Below are 13,432 nucleotides of genomic sequence, written 5' to 3' on the forward strand. Positions count from 1 at the left end.
AGTGGGGCCCACATATTGCTGCAGGAAGCTTACTCTTCTTTTTGTTTTCTCTTTGTCCCGTTTTCATCCTCTAGCTTGAGTGGCAAACTCTGGATATTCTGAGCCAAATTAATTCCAGTTAGGTTTCATGGAGTGTTCCAGAAACTCGAACTGCTACTTTATTATTATTTCTGATGGAAGTAAGGAGAAGGAGCTGGGGAAAATTCCCTGGACTAGAATGGACTGGAATGAAGCACACAGCAGATAGGCACTGATCATATCCTAGGAAGTCTGGGTTCTGGACAGCCACTGGGGTTTAATAACACATTAGAGAAAAAAATAGTGATTAAAAAAATCCATAACAAATAATTTGAAATACAATATCTGAAATAACATTGCCCTTTTCCCCTTTAAGATTATGATGATCAAATATTACGTTGGAGAATGCATTATAGTAAAAAGAATACTACTACAACAGCAGTAACTTCCCGTCTGGATTACAACATCTAGATTGCTATTTAACTGCGTGCACAAATCTGTGGTTTTAATGCATTTTAAACACACATAAGGAATAAGTGATAATTCTCCAAATTAAGAAAAATAACCAATAAAAATAAAGATAGAAAATGCATGCTAATTTAATGGAGACCATATTTTTGATATTGCTAATTGTAAAATCTTGGCGTTTTGGACAGGGAAGCAGTAGGGACCTCCCTGGACCTCTGAGAACATCATAGCTATAGAGACTGCCTGCCATTCTGCAGCACCTGGCCTGCCCCTGTGTTGGTGCCTCAGGACTGTTAGAGCTGCAGCAGGGAGTTGGTAGCCACTATACAGTCATGATTTGAAGCTCTCAGGGCATTCAAAGCATCACCTATGGAAAATCCCACCTCCGTGAGTCAGGCAACCTGTTCTCCAGAAACCTCTAGAGGAGATACTTCTTGTTCAGAATGCCGACCACCCTGATAGTTTATATTTCGTTGCTGATGTGAAGGAGGGAAAAGACAATTCCAGTTGATCAATCCTCCTTGCTGCTGTCTTTGTTGCCTCACTTGCGCGCACTGAGAGCATCAGCTGATGACCAGGCAGCTCCATTCTTTGCGCTCTCTGGATGTCAACTCTTGCTCTCATCCTGACTCTGGCTTTGTTGGTGGGTTCTAAGAATGACAAGCTGGGTTCAAAAGCCCAAGAAAATAACTTTTGCCATCCAGCGGGGGATGCAGAGTACCTGATAAACTTTTACACATTGCTGTTGTAGCAGACACCAGAAATAAGTCCACTTATGGCTACAATCCAGATGTAGGAACCAGAGGTGAAAAGCTGTGGTCCCCAGACACAAATCAATGTCTTGTTTGTGATGGGAAACTGGCCTGGAATTTGTGTCACTTGGACTTTTGGAATGGAGAAGTGAAATGGTACCAACAGAGCAAACACTGGTGCCAGAAATCCAGAAGGCAAATTATAGACTGCAGTGATACCAAATGAAAACTGCATAGCTTCAATGAGGATGAAGTCAAACAAGGCCAACAAAACTCAGGAACCCAGCAAAAATGATGCAAATTATCGGCTGCCAATCTTCTTTCAAATATCCTAAAATTATAAATATGCAGACTATTGCAGAAAGTACCTTTCAAAACAAGGCAAATTATTCTTCCACACACTGACCTCCAAATCTGGAAGTCACTCTTGACTGCTTGGAGGTCATATTCGAAGAACTTCTGACAGTGTGGCAGGAGGAGGGTAAGTAAAAGGGACAGGACACAGGGGACCATAAAAGACTCTTAACAGAGGTGCCTTGTAAAGCACTTGAGTCGGTGCTGGTGAACATGGTCCTGCCAGGCCCAGAGACCCCAAGGCAGGGAGCAAAATATAATCTTAATTGAAATAAGATTCTGTCATGAATTCCATTTTGAACAAGTTAAGTATGAGAGGATTGCAAGATATCCAGATGTAAATATCAGGTGAATAGTAAAGACATGCATTGCAAGTTCTTCAACTGCTTCAGATACAATGTATGCTTAGTAAAATATTCATTTAATGAGCCCAAGAGCAAGGTCTAAGGGTGACATATTTTGAATTATTGGCATATGTGATGTGGTTGAAGAATGACTCTATTTAATGAAGAATATATAGAGTAAAAAGAAGAAAACAACCAAAGAGAACTATTGAGACACAAACATTTAAGAGGCATTAAGTTTTCTCATTGATCAACATTACATATCTCTCTATTTATTCAGGCCTTTTTAATGCCTTCAGTAAAATTTTATAATTTTATCTATACTGGTCTTGTACTTTTATTGTTAAATTCATTCTTAGGAACACTGCATTTTTAATACTATTGTGAGTTGGAATTTTTTTAAATTACATTTTTCTAATTAGATACTGTTAGTGTGTTAAGAGCTTTGGAAACTTGTATGTTGATCTGTGTCCTTGCTGGACTTTCTTAAGGCTAAATTTTTTTCAGTTGATTCTCTAAATTGATGATCATATCAATGCAAACATTTTCATATCACTGCAAAAAATTTCATCTCTTCTTTTTCATTTTAATTTCTTTTTTCTTATTTCATAGGCCAGCATCTCTAGTCTAAATGCTGTATTTTAGTAGGAATGGCAGCCATGGTTGTCTTATTTATTTCTTTAATTGAAATGCTTCTAACATCTGACCATTGAGCATGATTTCAGCTGAGGTTTTTCTTGCATATAGGCTTTATCAAGTTAGACAATCACCCTGTTTGTTGCTAATAAACACACTCCCATCCCATATCCTAGACCAACTTCTTGTTTCCATCACTTCCAGCTATACGCAGGATGGCTGAAAGTGATGTACTCTTTTGTATTCATCCTAGGCTAAAGTTTCTCTCTTCAGTGTGATCCTGTATGCTTCCAGGATTTTTGTAATTCTTCACATTTTCTGGTCTGCTGACAGTTCTCCTTCTTGTTTTATATCATGGCTATGAATTTATCATTGTATCACCTTGCCTTTTATATAGTTTCTGTGAATGTGGTACAGGGGGGAAGGCTTACAGTTTACATGAATGTAGTGACCATTTATAAGAATTTAATGGAGTTCTGAAGATTTATTTCAACTTTAAAAAAATCTGAAAAATGTTTTAACTTTGTCAAATACTTGTCTCCTATGTGAACTTTATGTAGTATACCAAATATGTTAAAATAATTGCATGTATTTTTAGCAGTTACTAATGAAACTGAAGTTTTAAAAAGCATATAAATTTCTTAATTATGTCATTCCATTTTAAAGAATATCTTTTAAATGGTTGAATGCAGAATGCATGATAGTAATTCTCTGAAAATTTTTGAGATTTTGTTTGTGGCCTAATATTCTGACAATTGTTGTGAATGTTCCATCAGTGTTCAAAAAGAATGTGCATTAAATCATGCTATTGATTGCTAATAATTTTTTCTATATTAGCTGTTTTGTCTGATATTTTAAGAAGTAAATTAAGCTCTGCTGCAACATAAGTAGTGTATTTCTTAATTTTTCCTTATAACTCTATCAGTTTTGCTAAACTTATGTTGAAGCTATGATACTAGGTACACAAATATTCAAGATAAATATAAATCTTGGGTTTAAAAATATTTTCAGTGTTAAAGTTCTCCCTAAAGCTTTCAATATTTGTTTTCTTTGAATTCTATCTTATTTGATATTAAAATGCATCACCAAAATTCTTTATATTAACACTTTAAATATATTAGCATTTAATCTTTTTCTGTTCATTTTTAAACTTTCCCTTATCAATTAGGTTTAGTTTTATATACAGAGCACTTACAGTGACTTTTAAAATTCAGTCTGCCAGTCTTACAACCAGCAAGTTCATCTATTTATATTTTGTTTTGATTGCTGCTATGGTTGTATCCATTTGTGATCTTATTTTGTGTTTTTCATCACATGCTTTTCTTTTTTTTTTACTTTACTTACTTCATTTGGAATAATTAAGCTTTCTTCGTTCTCTTTTTTCCTCTACTGCATTATATATATATAATAGATATCTTTATATCTATTATTTAGTGGTTTCTCTTAAAAATACATACTAAAAATATTTTTGTGCAATATTTAGAATAAAATCTGTCCTCAAGATTAAAATTTAGCATGTTTTACTTTCTTCTGTATTCCACTTCCATTCCCTTCCTGTCTTCAAACTTATATTTTGATGCAACCTGAACTTCTAGATTTCTTAAAAAGATCAAAGATTTTTGATATTTATAATGTTATATTGATGTCTTTCATAACATTATTCATTGCATTTTTTTTATTCATTGCATTTTATTATTCTTTTTAAATTCATTTTTTTTTCCTCTTGGAATCAACATTATCCAGTAAATTTTCTAGAAATAATTTGTTGGTGTAAATTTGTTGATATAAATAGAATGTTTGAAAATGTCTGCATTTTACTTTGAGTGATAGTTTGGTTAGGTATAAAACTGTGATTTCATAAATATGACAGAGTGCAAAAATGGCCCTAATTCTTTACACCCTGCCCCCATAATCATGCCTCTTGTGACATAACTTTGGAGTGTCCTTTCTTTCTGATTCTAGGCTTGAAACTCATGACTTGCTTTGATCAATGGGACATTAAACATGACACAAGGAGAGTCTTGAAAAGCATTTTTCTTATTGGGCTTGGTTGCTCTTGGCCTCAGCTATTGCCATGAAAACATGCTTGGGCCTACTTACCCCAGTTATCCCATCTTGTAGCCATCCTAGATTAGCCAATAGCCAGCTGAACCCCAGACATGTGAGTGAGCCCAGCCAAAACCAAAAGAATCAGTGATTTGAAATCAGCCTAAATTGTCAAACTGCAGACTGATAAGCTAAATAAATTCTTATTTTTTCAAGACACTGTTTTTGGAATGGTTTTTACATAGCATTTTTATGGCAGTAGATAAGTGATACAATAGGTGTTTTTCTTTGCTCCTTGGAAGATATTCCTCTTTTACCATCTTGCATGGAGGGCCACTGTTGAGAAATGTAATGGAAATGTGATTGTCATTATTTAATAGATAAGCTATACATAGACAAAAATCTTCAGGACATTCCCTTGTCTTGATGTTCAGAAGTTTTGCCACTATCTAAATAGTACTAATGTATTTTCAGTGGACACATTTATAAGTATGTAAATGCAAATAATAATGTCTGCAAGAATACTGGGATGCTGCTTGGGAAAAGGGGAATATTGTATTTAACTCAACACTTCAGACCTGTTATGAGTTGCAATTCAAGATGGAACTGGAAAAGCTGAGGGTTAGGGCAATGGCAGAATATTGATGCCTATTACTATAAAACAAAAGTTTCAAGACTGGCATGGAGATTCAAGCTCCATGGCATGATAACATTATTGACTTTGTGTACCTGTCTATAGGATTGCCATTTAGAATTGATAAACCCTGGAAGACAAAGCCTGAGTTTTTAGCCTCTACTCAGAGACTGCAAATCAATAACAATAGGAAGGGGCTGCTAATGTTAAAAGGAATGCTTACAATGTCTTTTTTCAGAAATGATTAAAAAGAACAATGGACAAGGATGATCCTTCCAGAGAGAAGAACCCAGGAAGTCATCTTAATTGGCAGTCATTATTGGTTGATTTTTCCTCTCTGCTAAGCCAGTTACTAGTTCTGTATCCCCCTTCTGTTTTCAAAGTTTTGTTGATATCTCTAAAACATTCAAAGAAGCAGTTACTAAAGTTAATAGAGCATGTGTTCTAGGTAAAAAAAAAGAGTTCAAAATTAAAACAAAACACTATCTCACTGTTTGCTTTTATTAAAAGGTTGAATTCATGGGATTTTCTTTGCTCTTTCTCTTTTATTTGTTTTACAGAACCCTGTTCTATTGAAAGTCTGCAGAACAGTTGGAAATCTAGTTCCCTTCTCCCACCACAAATAATAACAGATATTTATTGGATAGGAGATGCTCTATACCCGAGGATACCAAATTCTGTGAACGGTGAAAGCAATAGCTCTTATCTACTTTTTGGATTTCTGAACTTACATAGGAAGCCATATACTCTCCCCTACCCACTGTACTCAGGCAAGAGATTGGAGTATTCTTTTATTGAGAAAAGACTTCTAGATAGTTAGAATACCCCAGTGAAAAGGCTATATTGCTGCTCATTTAACACATAACGTCAACCCATGAGGTGACAAAACCTACAGCACTTTCCAAATGTGGTTTTAATGTTTTGCTTTTAAGTATAAACATTAAATTAAATTTCATTAAACACTTAGGGAATTACTTGAGATTGAAATACAGATTAGAACAAACATGCAAACAAATGGAAAAAAGTAAACTATAGATTACTGAGAAAAAACTCTGGAAAAGCTATAAATAATATCCTTAGAGAGATAGTGTAATACCATAAATGTAAAATAAGAACAAGGTACTATGAAAAAGTAACAACCAGAACAGCAAATGCTTGAAATAAATATGAGCAATAAAATAAAAGATTAAATAAAATGGAAGGACCCTCCCAGAAAGCTGGACAAAATGGCAAATATGAAATTATGAAAGAAAAGACAGGAAAATTAGTGGATCAATTTTGAGAGGTCAACAGCTGACCACTAGTTGTTGCAGGAAGTAAGAACAGAAAAAGTGTAGGGGAGCAAATAATTACATAAGAAGAAAATTTCCAAGCTGTGACTTCCAGGAAGATGGTGGAGTAGGTGAGGCAGACGGGCTTCTCCTCTGTCAAAGTGACTAGAAAGGGGCTGGAGGACACCAGGGACCATGGTTCCAGGGTGTGATGAGCCATAGAGGGTCCTCCACAGTATGGGAAGGGGACAACCAACAAAACTGGAGGAGAGACAGTGGCTAGAGGGACATGGTGAGTATGTTGCCCACCAGACCACCCACCACCCCCAGGCCAGCAGCTGCAAAACCACTGCTGGGCAACAAAGTGAATAGCAGCTCTCCGCTCCCATCCACCTACCTGACGGGATGATCCTCCACAGCCAGACAATGGTGCAATCCCCTGGGGGAACCCAGCAGGCTGCAACTGCTCTCCCCACAAAGAAGGGGGGGTGCAACAGGGAGAAGAGGGGAAGGGAGAGGCACTGTACCAGTGATCAGGAGCTTCTCCCACACCCCAGAGACTGGCAGGTGCAAGGCAGGCAGAGAACTAGCGGGCAGGGCCCATGTCCCACCTGCAGGGTGCCCTTGATCAGGCACCTTGCCTACCTGCTTGAGGCCCATGTTGCAATCCCAGGACTGGGATTTCCCAGAGCAAACAGTTTGGACCCCGCCGATTGCACAGAAGTCCGTGAAGACCTACTTGACAACACCACCACTGGAAGGTTAGGGAAACTGCACCCAAGATCGCCACCTGCTGGTAGAATTGGGAAACTGCACTCCAGCAAACCAAATTATATATAAATACTCAATTCTGCACCTTCCCTTCAGTTCAGTCCTGCCACAGTTTGTCTCTGCCACTGACCCACAAGTCCTTGGTATTGGCGTATGGCTCCTGAGACTTGCAAGTGGGCCCCTCTTCCAGGCTGTGCACCCCGGGTCCTCTGTTGAGGGATGACTGTGCTATGTCACAGGTGAGTGCCGTCCCCCCAGGGCAGTTCTGGGCTGCTGGGCTGTGTAGGGAGTCTCCCAGTCTGCTGAAATGATGGCTAAATGGGGCTTTGTTAATTCACACTGCTCCACCTTCCCAACTCTGGGACAATCAGCTGAGGTTGCAGGGAAGGCTAATGTCCACGCCCAGTTTTGTGGTGTGTGCCTGTTATTTGAAGCACTTCCGTCACACTGGGTTGTGTTGGGCAGCTCTGGGCTATGGGGCTGGCGATGGGCAGGAGTGTTTCCTGCCCACCAGGATGATGGGTGTGAGCGGACTCCCCCCTTTTCTTGGGAAGTTGTGGTGTTTAGTGAATTTTCTCAGCCACTGGATTATTGCTTTTTGTCTCAGAGCTCTCTTAGTTCTGCTCTTGACTTGACCTGCCCAAATTGCAAGTCTTTGAAGCTTTCTGTATTGAGCTTCTTAGAGTAATTGTTTTAGAAAAAGAAAAAAGGATTAAAAAAAAAAAAAGGCCCTCCTCAGAGAGCTAATGGGTTATTGAAATGCTAAGAGACAAAGCAACCAGGGCCATTAAGGAAAGGTCCACAGGGCAGAGAGATCAGCTTTTCTTCGGGATTTGCATATGCGCCTCAGGGCCTGAGCTCTGCCCATCCCCTTTCTATGTTCACTAGAACTCCAAAAATCCTCCGCTTTTATTTTGGAGTTTTTCGTGTTGTTTTTTTTCTATGCCTGTCTCCTCTCTGCTGGGCTGGCTGCTCTCAGATTCTCTGGTGTCTGGTCTCAGTCTATCTATGGTTGGAGTTTGGATCAGTAGAATGAGTTTCCGATAAGGGCTGCCACTGCAGTTCTCCCTTCTCCTTCCCGGAGCTGACAGCCCCTCCTCCCATGGGACTGAGCCTGGCAGGGAGGGGCGCGGGTCCCCTGGCCGCAAAAACTTACAGATTTCGCTGATCTCAGCAGTTCCACGTTTTCATGAGTGTTGTATGAAGTATGCCCAAAGTCAGATTGCTCTGTGGTGTCCAGTCCACGCAATTCCTGGCTTTCTACCTACTTTCCTGGAGGAGTTACTAAAACATACAGCTCACCAGTCCGCCATCTTGCCCCGCCTCTCCTGCCATCTTGCCCCGCCTCTCGACACCTTCCAAAATAACCCTATCAAGAAAAGCAAATGTCCAAAAGCCGGCAGAAAATTACAAAGCACTTAAAGGATATAGAAAATATGGAGAAGCCAAATGAACAAATTAAAAAGCCAGAAGAGGCACAAAATTTGGAGCAGTTATCAAACAAGTAACACAAATATCAGTATTATGGCTCAGGATATAAAGGACATGAAGAAGACCCTAGAACAGCTTAAAGAAGAATTTGCAAGAGTAAATAAAAAAATAGCGGATCTTATGGAAATAAAAGATACTGTTGATAAAATTAAAAATATTCTTGAGACATATAACATTAGATTTGAAGAAGCAGAGGAACAAATTAGTGACCTTGAAGATCAGGTGATGGAAAGTGAAAGCACAAAAGAACGAATGGTGGAAAAAATGGAAAAATTTGAAATGGATCTCAGGGAAATGTTGGATAACATACAGTGCACAAATATAAGAATCATTTGTGTTCCAGAAGGGGAAGAGAAGAGTAAAGGGCTAGGAAGAGTATTTGAAGAAATTGTTGGGAAAACTTCCCAACCCTTCTAAACAACATAAATATCCAAATTAAAGATGCCCAATGAACTCCAAAAAGAATAAATCCAAGTAAACCTACCCCAAGACATATACCAAGTGGATTGTTAAATGCTGAAGAGAAGGAGAGATTTCTGAAAGCAGCAAGAGAGAAGCAATTTACCATATACAAGGGAAACAACATAAGACTACATACTGACTACTCAGTGAGCACCATGGAGGCAAGAAGGTGGTGGTATGACATACTTCAGATTCTAAAAGAGAAAAATTGCCAGCCAAGAATTCTTTATCCAGCAAAGCTCTCCTTCACAATTGAAGGAGAGCCTTAAAATTTTCACAAACATTGAGAGAATTTGTTAATGAGACCTGCCCTGCAAGAAATACCAAAGGAAGCTCTACCGGCTGAGAAAAAAGAATGGAGATAGAAGTCTAGAGAAGAGCACAGAACTGAAGACTATTAGTAAGGGTAACTTAAAGGAAAAAAAGAGACAGGGAAAGAATATGTCTAACATCTAAAAACCAAAAGATAAGATGAGTAGTTCAAGAACTCCCTTCACAGTAACAACTGAATGTGAATGGAATAACTCCCCAATTAAAAGACACAGACTAGTAGAATGGATTAAAAAATATGACCCAGCAATATGCTGTTTATAAGAGACTCATCTTAGACCCTGTGACACAAAGAGACTGAAAGTGAAAGGAAGGAAAAAATATTCCACACAAAGTGCAATCAAAAGAAAGCAGGAGTAGCTATACTAATATCAGACAAAATAGATTTTAAATGTAAAGATGTCATAAGAGATAAAGGACACTTTATATTTATAAACAGGATAATTCACCAAGAAGAAATAACAATTAAAAATGTTTATGCACCCAATCAAGGAACTCCAAAGTACAAGAGACAAACATTGGCTAAACTGAAGGGAGCGGTAGACACATCTACCATAATAGTGGGAGCTATCAATACAAACTCTCTTCTATAGATAGAACAACTAGACAGAGAACCAATAAGGAAATTTAGAACCTAAACAATATGATAAATGAATTAGACTTAAGAGACATATATAGATCATTACATCCTAAAGTACCAGGATATACATTCTTCTCTAGTGCCCATGGAACATTTTCCAGGATAGAGCATATGCAGGGGGCACAAAACAAGTCTTAATAAATTTAAAAAGATTGAAATTATTCAAAGCACATTCTCTGACCACAATAGAATGCAACTAGAAATCAACAACCACCAAAGAACCACATCTTTCACAAATATATGGAGGTTAAACAACATACTCCTAAACAACCAGTGGGTCAAAGAGGAAATTGCAAGAGAAATTGCTAAATACCTAGAAACAAATGAAAATGAGAACACAGCATATCAAAACCTGTGGGATGCAGCAAAGGCAGTGCTGAGAGGGAAATCTATAGCTCTAAATGCATATATCAAAAAGCAAGAAAATCTAAAACCAAAGACCTAACTGAACAACTGAAGAGGCTAGAAAATGATCAGCAAACTAACCCTAAAGCAACTAGACAAAAAGAAATAACAAAGATTAAAGCAGAAATAAATGAGCTGGAGAACAACAACAACAAAAACAAAATGAAAAAACAATAGAGAGAATAAATAACACCAAAAGCTTGTTCTTTGAGAAGATCAACACAATTCACAGACCCTTAGCTAGACTGACAAAGTCAAAAATAGAGAAGACCCAAATAAACAAAATCAGAAATGAGAAGGGGATAATTACTACAGATTCTGAAGAAATAAAAAAATCATAAGGTACTATGAATAACTGTCAACAAGCTAGACAATTTAGAGGAAAAGGAAAATTTCCTGGAAACACATGAACAACCTAGACTGACCCAAAAAGAAATAGAAGACCTCAACAAACCAATCACAAGCAAAGAGATCCAATAAGTCATGAAAAGTCTACCTACAAATAAAAGCCCAGGGCCAGATGGCTTCACAGGGGAATTTTACCAAACTTTCCAAAAAGAATTGACACCATTCCTGCTCAAACGCTTACAAAAATTGAAGAAAAAGGAACACTACTTAGCTTATTTCATGAAGGTAATAGCACTTTGATACCAAAACCAGATAAAGACACTACGAAAGGGAAAACTATAGGCCAATCTCTCTAATGATTATAGAAGCAAAAATCCTAAACAAAATACTTGCGAATTGAATCCAAAAGCACATTAAAAGAATTATACAGCACAATGAAGTGGGGTTCATTCCTGGAATGCAAGAGTGTTTCAACATAAGAAATTAATCAATGTAATTCAAAACATTGACAAATCAAAAGGGTAAAATCAAGAGATCATTTCAATAGATGCTTAAAAAGCATTTGACAAAATTCAGCATTCCTTTTTGATAAAAACACTTCAAAAGGTAGGAATTCAAGGTAACTTCCTCAATATGATAAAGGACATATATGAAAAACCCACAGCCAGCATGGTACTCGATGGTGAGAGGCTGAAACCCTTCCTCCTAAGATCAGGAATGAGGCAAGAATGCCCACTGTCACCTCTATTATTAAACATAGTGCTAGAAGTTCTAGCCAGAGTAATTTGCCAAGATAAAGATATAAAAGGTATCCAAATTGGAAAGGAAGAAGTAAAATTGTCATTATTTGCAGTTGATATGATCTCACATTTGAAAAATCCTGAGAATTCGACCACAAAGCTACTTGAGCTAATAAACAAATTCAGCAGAGTGGTGGGATATAAGATTAATGCACATAAGTCAGTAATGTTCCTATACACTAGTAATGACCAAGAGGCAATCAAAAAATCAAAAAAAAAATCAAAAAAAAAAAAAAATTCCATTCACAATAGCAACTAAAAAAATCAAGTACATAGGAATAAACTTAACCAAAGACGTAAAAGACTTCCAAACAGAAAATTACAAAATTTTACTAAAAGAAATAAAAAAGGACCTAAATAGGTGGGAAAATATTCCATGTTCATGGATAGGAAGACTAAATATTGTTAAGATGTCAATTCTATCCAAACTGATCTACAGATTCAATGCAATCCCAATCCAAATTCCAACAACCTACTTTGCAGACTAGGAAAAGCTAGTTATCAAATTTATTTGGAAGGGAAAGGGGCCTTGAATTGCCAAAAACATCCTAAAAAAGAAGAATGAAGTGGGAGGACTTAAACTTCCTGACTTTGAAGCTTACTATAGAGCTAAAGTGGTCAAAAGAGCATGGTATTGGCATAAAGATAGACATATTGATCAATGGAATTGAATTGAGAGTTTGGAAATAGACCCCCCGATATACAGTTGACTGATTTTTTATAAGATCCCTAAATCCACTGAACTGTGACAGAACAGTCTCTTCAACAAATGGGGCTGGGAGAACTGGATATCCATAACAAAAAGAATGAAAGTGCCCCCCCACACACCCTATACAAAAATTAACTCAATGTGGATCAAAGACCTCAATATAAGAGACAGTAGCATAAAACTCCTAGAAGATAATGTAGGGAAACATCTTCAAGACCTAGGAGTCACTTCTTAGACCTTATACCCAAAGCAGAAGCAACAAAAGAAAAAAATAGATAAATGGGAACTCCTCAAAATCAAAAGCTTCTGTACCTCAAAGGAATTTGTTAAAAAGATGAAGAGGCAGCCAACTCAATGGGAGAAAATATTTGGAAACCATGTATCTGATAAGAGACTAATATCTTGAACATACAAAGAAATCCTGCAACTCAATGACAATAGTACAAACAGCCCAATTATAAAATGTGCAAAAAATATGAAAAGACATTTCTCCAAAGAGGAAATACAAATGGCTAAAAGAAAAATGAAAAATGTTCATCTTCCCTAGCTGTTAGGGAGATGCAAATCAAGACCACAATGAGATATCATCTCACACCAATAAGAATGGCTGCCATCCAACAAATAGGAAACTACAAATGCTGAAGAGGATATGGAGAAATTGAAACTCTTATTCATTGCTGGTGGGACTGTGTAATGGTACAGCCACTCTGGAAGAGTTTGGTAGTTTCTCAGAAAACTAGATATTGAATTACCCTATGACCTGGAAATTCCACTTCTTAGTATATACCCAGAAGATTTGAAAGCAGTGACATGAACAGACATTTGTACACTGATGTTCATAGCAGCATTGTTTACAGTTGCCAAGAGATGGAAACAATACAAGTGTCCTTCAACAGACGAGTGGATAAACAAAATGTGGTATATACACATGATGGAATACTATGCAGTAGTAA

At 37.4% G+C, this 13,432-nt stretch overlaps 1 pseudogene; it reads right to left on the bottom strand.

Annotated features, from left to right (window-relative positions):
- Nucleotides 1-779: 779 nt before the first annotated feature.
- LOC119542665 lies at nucleotides 780-1,807 on the bottom strand (annotated as a pseudogene).
- Between the last annotated feature and the right edge of the window lie 11,625 nt (nucleotides 1,808-13,432).

Source organism: Choloepus didactylus, chromosome 8 (genome assembly GCF_015220235.1).
Source record: "Choloepus didactylus isolate mChoDid1 chromosome 8, mChoDid1.pri, whole genome shotgun sequence".
Lineage (NCBI taxonomy): Eukaryota > Metazoa > Chordata > Mammalia > Pilosa > Megalonychidae > Choloepus > Choloepus didactylus.